Raw genomic sequence first — 12,380 nt, 5'->3', positions numbered from 1 at the left:
AATTACAAAAATATGAGTAATCATTCATGACTTATTTACATGAAAACAAAATTACATATCCTTTATATCTAATCCATACACCAACGACCAAAAACACCTACAAACACTTTCATTCTTCAATTTTCTTCATCTAATTGATCTCTCTCAAGTTCTATCTTCAAGTTCTAAGTGTTCTTCATAAATTCTACAAGTTCTAGTTACATAAAATCAAGAATACTTTCAAGTTTGCTAGCTCACTTCCAATCTTGTAAGGTGATCATCCAACCTCAAGAAATCTTTGTTTCTTACATTAGGTTATCATTCTAATACAAGGTAATAATCATATTCAAACTTTGGTTCAATTTCTATAACTATAACAATCTTATTTCAAGTGATGATCTTACTTGAACTTGTTTTCGTGTCATGATTCTGCTTCAAGAACTTCGAGCCATCCAAAGATCCGTTGAAGCTAGATCTATTTTTATCTTTTCCAGTAGGTTTATCCAAGGAACTTAAGGTAGTAATGATGTTCATAACATCATTCGATTCATACATATAAAGCTATCTTATTCGAAGGTTTAAACTTGTAATCACTAGAACATAGTTTAGTTAATTCTAAACTTGTTCGCAAACAAAAGTTAATCCTTCTAACTTGACTTTTAAAATCAACTAAACACATGTTCTATATCTATATTATATGCTAACTTAATGATTTAAAACCTGGAAACACGAAAAACACCGTAAAACCGGATTTACGCCGTCGTAGTAACACCGCGGGCTGTTTTGGGTTAGTTAATTAAAAACTATGATAAACTTTGATTTAAAAGATGTTATTCTGAGAAAATGATTTTTATTATGAACATGAAACTATATCCAAAAATTATGGTTAAACTCAAAGTGGAAGTATGTTTTCTAAAATGGTCATCTAGACGTCGTTCTTTCGACTGAAATGACTACCTTTACAAAAACGACTTGTAACTTATTTTTCTGACTATAAACCTATACTTTTTCTGTTTAGATTCATAAAATAGAGTTCAATATGAAACCATAGCAATTTGATTCACTCAAAACGGATTTAAAATGAAGAAGTTATGGGTAAAACAAGATTGGATAATTTTTCTCATTTTAGCTACGTGAAAATTGGTAACAAATCTATTCCAACCATAACTTAATCAACTTGTATTGTATATTATGTAATCTTGAGATACCATAGACACGTATACAATGTTTCGACCTATCATGTCGACACATATATATATATTTCGGAACAACCATAGACACTCTATATGTGAATGTTGGAGTTAGCTATACAGGGTTGAGGTTGATTCCAAAATATATTTAGTTTGAGTTGTGATCAATACTGAGATACGTATACACTGGGTCGTGGATTGATTCAAGATAATATTTATCGATTTATTTCTGTACATCTAACTGTGGACAACTAGTTGTAGGTTACTAACGAGGACAGCTGACTTAATAAACTTAAAACATCAAAATATATTAAAAGTGTTGTAAATATATTTTGAACATACTTTGATATATATGTATATATTGTTATAGGTTCGTGAATCAACCAGTGGCCAAGTCTTACTTCCCGACGAAGTAAAAATCTGTGAAAGTGAGTTATAGTCCCACTTTTAAAATCTAATATTTTTGGGATGAGAATACATGCAGGTTTTATAAATGATTTACAAAATAGACACAAGTACGTGAAACTACATTCTATGGTTGAATTATCAAAATCGAATATGCCCCTTTTTATTAAGTCTGGTAATCTAAGAATTTGGGAACAGACACCCTAATTGACGCGAATCCTAAAGATAGATCTATTGGGCCTAACAAACCCCATCCAAAGTACCGGATGCTTTAGTACTTCGAAATTTATATCATATCCGAAGGGTGTCCCGGAATGATGGGGATATTCTTATATATGCATCTTGTTAATGTTGGTTATCAGGTGTTCACCATATGAATGATTTTTATCTCTATGTATGGGATGTGTATTGAAATATGAAATCTTGTGGTCTATTATTATGATTTGATATATATAGGTTAAACCTATAACTCACCAACATTTTTGTTGACGTTTTAAGCATGTTTATTCTCAGGTGATTATTAAGAGCTTCCGCTGTCGCATACTTAAATAAGGACGAGATTTGGAGTCCATGCTTGTATGATATTGTGTAAAAACTGCATTCAAGAAACTTATTTTGTTGTAACATATTTGTATTGTAAACCATTATGTAATGGTTGTGTGTAAATAGGATATTTTAGATTATCATTATTTGATAATCTACGTAAAGCTTTTTTTAAACCTTTATTGATGAAATAAAGGTTATGGTTTGTTTTAAAATGAATGCAGTCTTTGAAAAACGTCTCATATAGAGGTCAAAACCTCGCAACGAAATCAATTAATTATGGAACGTTTTTAATCAATAAGAACGGGACATTTCACATTTATCCTAGCAATTCTTTCTTCTTCAATTTCAGCTTCAGTTCTACCTACAAACACAACATTAGCTTGATGCGTATCTGCCGTGATGGACCAGTCACACACTTCATCAGCATACGTGGTCGTCAAGGCCTTAGATTGAGTAGACCCCGAAGATTCTTTCTCAACAATAACATGTTGTGGAGTAACTGAAATGGTTGTATTGTGAAAGGGATTAGAAAAACCAGTCTTGGGTGGCCTCGTGCAAGTCTTCTTAAAATGACCAAGCTCATCACAATTGAAGCACCTAACCTTTGACATATCAAAACCAAACTTCGAATCTCGATTTAAACTCAAAGACCTCTATCCGGTTTTCTTCAAGTACTTCCTAGCCCGCCTAACAATGATACCCATGCAATAAAGTATATCCATCCTTTCAATATCGTCCTCATCAATCTGATCATAGTCTTCATTTTCAAGATGACTATTAATCACTTGTCCACTAATCATATCGTTGTATGAATTAACAACAATAGCTGCCAATGCCATATCTTCCTGAATTGATTCGATGGGTCTCTTCTTGATATTCTCAGTTTGAAACACAGGAGTCTGAGTCTGAGTCTGATGAGAAGGAGAATTCTGAGTCTGAGCTTGTGATTTAACATTAAAGTAGCCAGACTGGGATTGTGGAGCAGACATTTGAGAAGCATTTGCTGTAGTGTAGGCTGTTTGTAATGGAGCATGACCAGAAGATGAAGCTAAAGTGGATGCAGAAGCAACTATCGAACCAAGTCTCTTCCTCTTAGCATCTACCTGAATATCCTTCTCCATCAACTTAGAAGTAAAAGCTGTCAATGTTAATGTACGACCTGATGTGCTGTACATGTTCTGAATCTTTTCAATCTCATGGTCCCACTTTTCTGGAAGACCATCTTTCAACACCCTGACTGCCTTATCATCAGGTACATCAATCCCATAATCCGCCATCTCTGCTACCAGTAAACGATATCTCTCCAAAGTTTGGCCCAGTGACTCTGAAGGAAGAGCAGCAAACACCCTCCATTCATCCTTTAAGACCTTACCTTTTGTTGCCCGATAAGTAGCAGTACCCTCTGTTGCAGATTGAAGAGCCAACCAAAGAGTATACGCGGTCTTGTTACGGTTTTTGAACTGCTGGAAAATGTCTTTTGACAACGCCTGCGTTAGCTGAGCATAACATCTACACTCAAGATTATATTGTTCACGCTCTGTAGGACTAAACTGTTGAGTTTCTTTGGGCTCACCATCACCTCCACAAGGCCAAACAAATGGATTCTCAATACATTCCCAAAGTCTAGAGTCAACACCATTTAAGTAAATAACAAACCTAACTTTTCAGTCCAAGAAGTCTTTAAGATTGTCAAGTCGAGGTACTTTATTTGTCGATCCAGATTCACTTTCGTTAAGTAACAGTTTCTGTAGTCCAGGTGCAATTACTAACGCGTTGTATTCATTTGTCATATGTTCATTAGTGTCAGACATTTTGACTGATTAGAATTGATTAAGATTACTTAAGTTCAATTAAAAGATTCTGTCTCAAAAGTGGATCGGCCGAAGGACGAGACGATCGGTCGGAGGACTGTGACAATCGGTCGGAGGTCTAAGACTGACGGCCGATGGTGAAAACTGAGTATCACAATCTTAGTGTAAGGACCTTCGGTCGATGGAAGAGTCAGTCGGCCGATAGTAAAAGACGATCGGTCGGTGGACAAAAGACGAACGGCCGATGGTTAAGACAAACGGTTCTAAGTTATGAAAGACAGTCCTCTGGTTCACTGATAGACGATCGGTCGATGGTGTCTGACGTACGGTCGATGGTAGTGACGAACGGTCGATGGTCTAGGACGATCGGCCGAGGGTAGTTCTTACGAATTCTGGGCAGAAAAGACTAGGGTTTTTCGACAAAAACTTCAATCTTGATCAAATCTGACGTTCTAGACTTAAACAAAACCGACAGAAACCTCAGAAAAACACCCTTGAACAATAATAGACTCGAAAACACAAGATTTAAACGTAAAAATTTCAACTTTTGATTGAAAACCCGTTTAGACCAAAACCCTAAAACAAGAAAAAACTATAAAATCGACTCCAATACGTTTGGATCAGCAACTCTACGCTCTGATACCACTTTGTAGACGAACTAGGGACCTTAGATCAAACGTATTAACCTAGATTAACGGCGAAAACGATAACTAGGGCGAGTCGAATACTTAATTAACTATCGGAATCAATCTAACCAACAACTAGTTGATATAATCGATGCCTAGAGCCTTGTATTCGGTTGGGGATTTGTCTGGGACGATAGACACAGAGTTATACGACGGCTAAAGGGTTTGTGGTGTGTAACCTTACAATAAACCACAAAACCCGTATATATATATATCTTCAGTGACCATCGGCCGGTGGTCTGAGACCTACGGCCGATGGTGAGAGTCCCTCGACCGATGGTCCCTACCATCGGTCGATGGTCTGAGCAGCCAACCAACTGCTCTGAACCATTTCACGACATTATACTAAGCAATTCACATACGAAGTATTAATGACGATGTTCAAACATGACTGAAATACGAAATACAAAACTAATAGAACGTATTACATAATAGAACTCGGGATTATGCACCAACAATATGAATACCACAACCACTAGACTATCTTGGGATAATAATAGATAAATATTATATATGGTTATTGGTCTTGTTCCAATGCCACACATGGACACATGGTGGTAAAATAGGCCCGTTTATGCTAGATTGTACAAGAACTTTGAATCGCTATAATTACTGGTATGTATATGCATTTAAGTAAAAAAACATATCTTTTAAGTGTACCTTATCCATATTTGGGACAAGATCTTGCAATTTCTTCAACTTCTCGCTTATTGTTGTTCTACGTACCTAATATCAGTATAAAAATTTACAAAATTACTAGTACATCATTACAAAATTGAAGTTGTCACATAACAACTGAATAGATATGTGGGAAATTAATGATCATGAATAACAAATTTGAAAATCATCACAACATATCTAATTAAATATATGTACGAATGAAACGATATAATATGTTTCGTTACCCTTTCTGCAACACTACGAGCATGAGTAGCATGACCACGTTTAGCTCGAATCTCATAAGGGACGGAGTCACGAGCGAGGTCCATCACCATGGCAGCCTCCAGAGCAGATTCGGATAACCCAAGATTTAGCTTGAAATGATCAATATATATTTGTTAGTATATATACTTCCTAACTGTAGATATAAGAGAGTATATATCTAGAGGCCATCCAAGTTTACAGTGGTCTTCATAATCAAATCCGACTAGAAACTCATCAGAAAAGTGTAAATCAACACAAATGCCCATTATTTGTATTTGTTAATCCACTGATACTTCCATTGGATAAATAAAAGATTTCTTATTAGACTCTAATTTCCCCATAATAAGCTTAGCAGTAGCTTCTGATTTCTCTTCTTCTACTAGCTCCATCATGGGTTCACTTCCCTTAACAAACTATACAAAAATATCAAGGAACAATCTCACATTAATACTACCAAAGACCATGTATGCAAACCCAAAATCTACAATTTACCTCAAAGACTCAAACCCAAAAAAAAATTTGCTTCCCCCCGCTTACCCCTTGATCCTACCACTATATAGGGGCAGGATCAATGGGGAAGTAACCAATCGGAGGGAAGCAAATTTTTTTTTTTTCGTTTTTTGAAAAAACTTTGTTCACGAACATTATAGATTGGATGAAAATATGAACATTTAAAAAAGACACTTCGTTATGAATGTTATTATTTTGGCGGGAAGCGATCGACAAAAATAACATTAGAGATAATATTGTTCGTGAAGAATGTTAACGTTTTTTTTTTTTTTTTCATGTTTTGTGAAGTAAAATTTAGCCTGATTTAGAGTTTAGGGTTTAGTGTTTGGTGTTTTGGGTTTATTCCATAAACCCAAAACACCAAACCCTAAACCCTAAACCCTAAACCCTAAACTCTAAACCGTTCGTGTTAAAAACTCAATCTAAATCCTAAATCTAAACCCTAAATCTAAACCCTAAACCCTAAATTTCTAAACCCTAATATCTAAACCCTATAAACCCTAATATCTAAACCCTAATATATAAACCTTAATATCTAAAACCTCAACATACGCTCGAAAAACACGATAATTGTTATATATTACTTCTTCGAGCGTTTTCCCGCCAAAATAAAAACATTTATCCCAAAGTGTCTTTATTAAATGTTCATATTTTCATCCAATCTATAATGTTCGTGAACAAAGTTTTTTCAAAAAACGGAAAAAAAAAAATTGCTTACCCCGATTGGTTATTTCCCCATTGATCTTGCCCATATATATATATATATATATATAGAGAAAAGGGAATGTGTGGCTGTTCTATAGGCAAGTTAAGTATAGAACTCATATACTATTGGTTACTACAATTTATATTTTATATTATTAAAAAAATATAGATATACCATTTTGCTAAAAAAAAAAAAAAAAAAAAAAAAAACAACTAACCCGATTGTACCCTTTCTCGACCCTTTAGTTTCCATCCTCAATTCTCATCTTCATTTTATATCAATAATAATAATAATATTAAAATCAAAGATGTTGCTGTATGTTTCTACAATGAACGCCATCGTCAATTTTTAACAATTCTATTCGAAATCAAACTCAATAGTGTAGCACATCTGGAACGTCAGTCTCGTCTCATCTCATCTCGTCTCGTCATTCTATCTTAAGGTATAATCATCTTTTTTTTAGCAATTCTAATCTACATGTTTATGTTTATTCTCCAGTAATGGATATAGTCAATCAGTCAATAAATCATCCATTTGAAACTCATTCCATTGATGACATTGATACAAATGGTTATATTGTCCATTCGGATTCCGAAAACGAAACCGAGATACCAAATGATGTCGATATGAACCTTAGACATAATGTAGATGAAACTGAAATTAATGATGACGATATCATCGGAAAAGTATTTAATACACCTGATGACGCTTATTCGTTTTATAATCGTTATGCCTTCCTTCACGGATTTGGTATACGTAAACATTGGAGTTATAAAAATAAGACAACGAATGAAGCTTATCGGAAGTTATATGTATGCAACAAACAAGGTTTTAAGAAACCAAATGGGAATTCGGTGAAACGTCGAGAACTAAGGACCGGTTGTGAAGCACTACTGCGGATTACAAAGACAAAAGATGCAAAATGGGTTGTTAATATTTTTAGCGATACACACAATCATGAGCTGATTACTACTCCGACTAAAGTAATTAAACATCGTTCTCACGGTAAGTTTCATCGGGACATGGTTTGCAAGTCAATTATGTTGGAACTTGGTCAGGCGGGGTTAAGACCTTCCCAAATAAAAAAGGTTGTAAATGTGTTGAAACTGTTGGGAAATTACGGCCTCACTAATTCCCACCACCCAGCTCAACAATAATAGTAAAGAAATAAGAACAATACACAACACAAGATTTAACGTGGAAACTCCAAAACAGGAGAAAAACCACCGGCCCACAAAGAGAGAAATACACTATATCACAAATTGTTACAATGATATAGACGACTCTCTTAAGCCAACTACACTCTCCAAAATATTTAACTAATACAACTCTCAAACAAGGGTAAGAAAGAAAGAAATAATCAAATACTTAAAGTGTATTGATTGGTGCGATTTGGAATGAAGACTTAGCCCCTCTTATATAACCAAGTCACTCACCCCTCACATCTTCCTCCCACCAATGTGGGATAAACATATCTTCTACTAGCCAAAATAAACCAACAAATCTCCACCTTTTGGATAGAAGAAGATAACCATGCTTCCACATTGCAAGGATAACCGATGTAGACGCTTCCTCGACGACAACTTCAAGATCCTCATCTTCATGCCGTTGACATTATCTCCCAAGAGACAAAACTTGCATCTTCATCGAACATTGTCTAAACCGACAATCATTGTCATCACAGACAATCATAACTCTTAACAAGAATTATCATACTCCACCATTAAGAGTATAGCACTTAGAATATCACATTCCAAGCATTTCACCTCGGCACATGTTGTTGAACAACCAGCTGAAACTTTATGGTGCAACTTCCTTGTTTGGCTTTCCCGAAAGTCCCATCAGCTACAACATCAGTTTCCACCACACAGCCTGCATCAACGCCAAACCAATGCCCATGTGTAATTGTGGAACCGCTAACGAACATCCCTTTCCACGGTGGCGCGGACACACCATGAGGATGACGTGACTTCAGAGGAATTCGTCACTCTCCGTAACAACGGAGACAATGTTAGCGTCTTTGGAGCCATTTGCCGGATTAGCTCCACCGGGACAATTAACCCTTACATGTCCAGTCTTCCCGCACTTCCAGCATGTCAGATTCTTTCTAGAGTTTCTCATCTGCCTATCCGAACACAACACTATCGTATCTCCTGATGACGAGACCCCGTTACCTTCCAGTCTTTTCTCCTCGGATAGGAGCTTGCTAGTAACGCCTTCAAACTTCAGAGTTTTCTTCCCATACATCAAAATAGGTTTCATGTGTTCATAAGACGATGATAAAGATAATATCAACCTCAAAGCTTTATCTTCATCATCCGTTTTAACTCCAATAGCCTCCAGTTCTGAAACAATACTGTTAAGAATACTTAGATGATCTGAAATCTTTGAACCCCCATCCATACGCAGAGTATGAAATTGTTCTTTAAGACACAACTGATTTGAGATGCCCTTGCCCTGGTACAACTGCTCTAGTTTAACCCAAAGCTCCTTTGCCGTTGATAACCCGTGCACATTTGCAAGCACGTTCTTTGCAAGACACAAACGAATCGCACTTGCTTCCGTCAAATCCATATCATCCCATTCTTCTCCATCGAACTTACTGCTAGAATCACTGCCAGGAACAAGGGTGGGTTTACCCTTCAAAGCCTTGTGTAAACCGGACTGAATCAACACATCCTTGACTTGAACCTGCCATAAGCCAAAATTGATCATCCCATCAAATTTCTCTACATTAAACCTCATTGGACTGAACTTCCACATCGTATCCGTATCCTATAGACAACACTTTCTCTGATTTTGTTCACGTTTCGAATAGCCAAAAGATGTAGCAGGTAGCCAGGACCCTTTAAATCGGAAATCCACAACTCGCCACTAACAAATCCAACTATTACTACGAATCAGAAAAAATATTGTCTAACCAGATACCCTATACGATCAATAGAACTCGTTTCTGATGTGGACGATCCACTCCCGTGGCAACCAAAGAGCATACTCCGACTCCTATAACCGAGACCCCCGTCAAACCTGACGCTCTGATACCAGTTGTTGGGAAATTACGGCCTCACTAATTCCCACCACCCAGCCCAACAATAATAGTAAAGAAATAAGAACAATACACAACACAAGATTTAACGTGGAAACTCCAAAACAGGAGAAAAACCACCGGCCCCCAAAGAGAGAAATACACTATATCACAAATTGTTACAATGATATAGACGACTCTCTTAAGCCAACTACACTCTCCAAAATATTTAACTAATACAACTCTCAAACAAGGGTAAGAAAGAAATAAATAATCAAATACTTAAAGTGTATTGATTGGTGCGATTTGGAATGAAGACTTAGCCCCTCTTATATAACCAAGTCACTCACCCCTCACATCTTCCTCCCACCAATGTGGGATAAACATATCTTCTACTAGCCAAAATAAACCAATAGAAACCATCATATGAAGCTGATGTTACCTCAAAGCAATGTGTTGATGTTTTGGCGGAGCAACGGAAACAGTATAAAGGGAGGGAGTTTTATGGTCTAATCAAACATCTTCAAGATAAATCGAAAGTGGATACTAATCAATATTTTGAAATAGACTTGTTTGATGATGGGTCTCCTAGAAACATATTCTGGGCTGATGGAAGATCAAGAGATGCATATTTAAAATTTGGAGATGTTGTCGTGTTTGACGTTACGTATATGACCAACAAATTTAAGCTGCCATTTGCTCCATTTGTTGGGGTGAATCATCATGGCCAATCCATTCTTTTTGGTGGTGCCTTGCTTGAAAATGAAAAAGAAGAGACATTTCAATGGCTTTTTGAGAATTTCTTAAAATGTATGTTTGACAAGTATCCAACTGCGATGATAACCGATCAGGATAAAGCAATTGTGAATGCAATTTCAAAAGTTTTTCCTAACACTCGACATCGCTACTGTTCGTGGCATATCAATAGGCATGAGTTAGAACATCTTCGACCATTTAAAGCCCGGTATAGTGATTTTCAGTCATCTTATAAAAAATGGGTAGATAGTAATACAGTTGAAGAGTTTGAAACTCAATGGGAAACTTTGTGTGCTAAGTATAATCTTGGAAGTAGTAACTGGATGGTGGAGATGTATAAGCAAAGAGAACACTGGGTCAAAGTTTTCTTTAAAGATGTCTTTTTGCCTGGCATGACAACAAGTCAACGAAGTGAGAGCATTCATTCTTTTTTCGATGGTTATATTAATTCAAAAACAATGTTGAACGAATTTATAATCCAATTCGATAAAGCTGTTGATTCTCGAAGGGCCGTTGAAGAAGATGAAGACTTCCGAACAATGAACTCGAGGCCAATATATTCATCAGTACATCCTATAGAAGCAAAAGCAGGTAACTATTCTAATTATAGTCAACTATATGTAAACGCAAATGCAAGCACATGAAATTATATATTGATTTCTTTTAATCTTGTAGGTAGATTATATACAAGAAATATGTTTGATGTTTTTAAAGAAGGATGGATACAAGAGACTGTAAGTAAGAGTCCAGAGAGAACCTATTATAGGGTTGGTCAATTAAATGTTGAAAAAAAATATTGGAGAATGGTAAATTTTTGCTTCCTGAATAAGGTGGATGCAGTTTGTTCATGCGCAAAGTTTGAAACACATGAAATATTGTGCAAGCATATTTTATACGTTATGAAGAAAAAAAATGTTGGTCCTTCCCGATCATTATATTTTGCCTAGGTGGACACTTGATGCTAGGTACAAGGTTGGTAATTGTAGCATTGGATTTGAAGATATAAATAGTGAAAATGGAGTTAGTGCCATAGGTTTATGGTGTGTTCATTCAAACTATAGCAAAGCAGTCGAAAAGGCAAGAGATTCTCCATCTGAGATCAAAAAACTAAATAGCTTGTTGTCAAATTTTATAGAAGAACAGTATATTTGCAAAAAGGAAACAATGCTTGATAATACGTACAAAGATTCTTGTAAAAAGATTTCTCACGTCGACATGATGCCTCAAATAACTATTCGGGATCCGCTTGCTCCAACTGTTACTAAAGGACGTCCTAGGAAACCCACCTTAATAAAAGCGTCCATGGAAGAGAAGAAAAAGAAGACTTGTTCATATTGCAAAGAATTGGGTCATTATCGCACTGGGTGACCAACTAAAAAGGTAACTTGTACAATTTTTTCATTTCTACAATGATCTTATTTATGTATTCTAAAGTATTTTCTATTTTGTTTCAGTATGAAGATTCTTTGCGAAAAAAAGAAGCTGGAAAAGCGGTTGAACGAAATATGGAGATGTTGCTAAACTTTTATGTTTTAAAGTTTCTTGTTAGAATTTATGTTTTGGATGATTGTTGCTAAATTTATGTTTTGGATGATTGTTGTTAAAAAACTTATGTTTTGGATGAATGTTGTTAAAAAACTTATGATTTGGATGATTGTTGTTTAAACGTTATGTTTTGGATGATTGTTGTTTAAAAGTTATTTGATGATTGTTGTTAAAAAGTTATGTTTTTGGGTGTACATACAGCAACATCTTTGATGTTTGATTTTGAATACAGTTGTTAAAAATGACGATGGCGTTCATGGTGGTACATACAACATCTTTGAATTTTAATATTATTGA

General features: G+C 35.7%; 1 pseudogene; it reads left to right on the top strand.

The window, feature by feature from the left end:
* Positions 1–7,257: 7,257 nt before the first annotated feature.
* LOC139855663 (protein FAR1-RELATED SEQUENCE 5-like) lies at positions 7,258–12,114 on the top strand (annotated as a pseudogene).
* Positions 12,115–12,380: the final 266 nt, after the last annotated feature.

Source organism: Rutidosis leptorrhynchoides, chromosome 1 (genome assembly GCF_046630445.1).
Source record: "Rutidosis leptorrhynchoides isolate AG116_Rl617_1_P2 chromosome 1, CSIRO_AGI_Rlap_v1, whole genome shotgun sequence".
Classification (NCBI taxonomy): Eukaryota; Viridiplantae; Streptophyta; class Magnoliopsida; order Asterales; family Asteraceae; genus Rutidosis; species Rutidosis leptorrhynchoides.
This window is presented reverse-complemented; position numbering and strand designations above follow the sequence as displayed.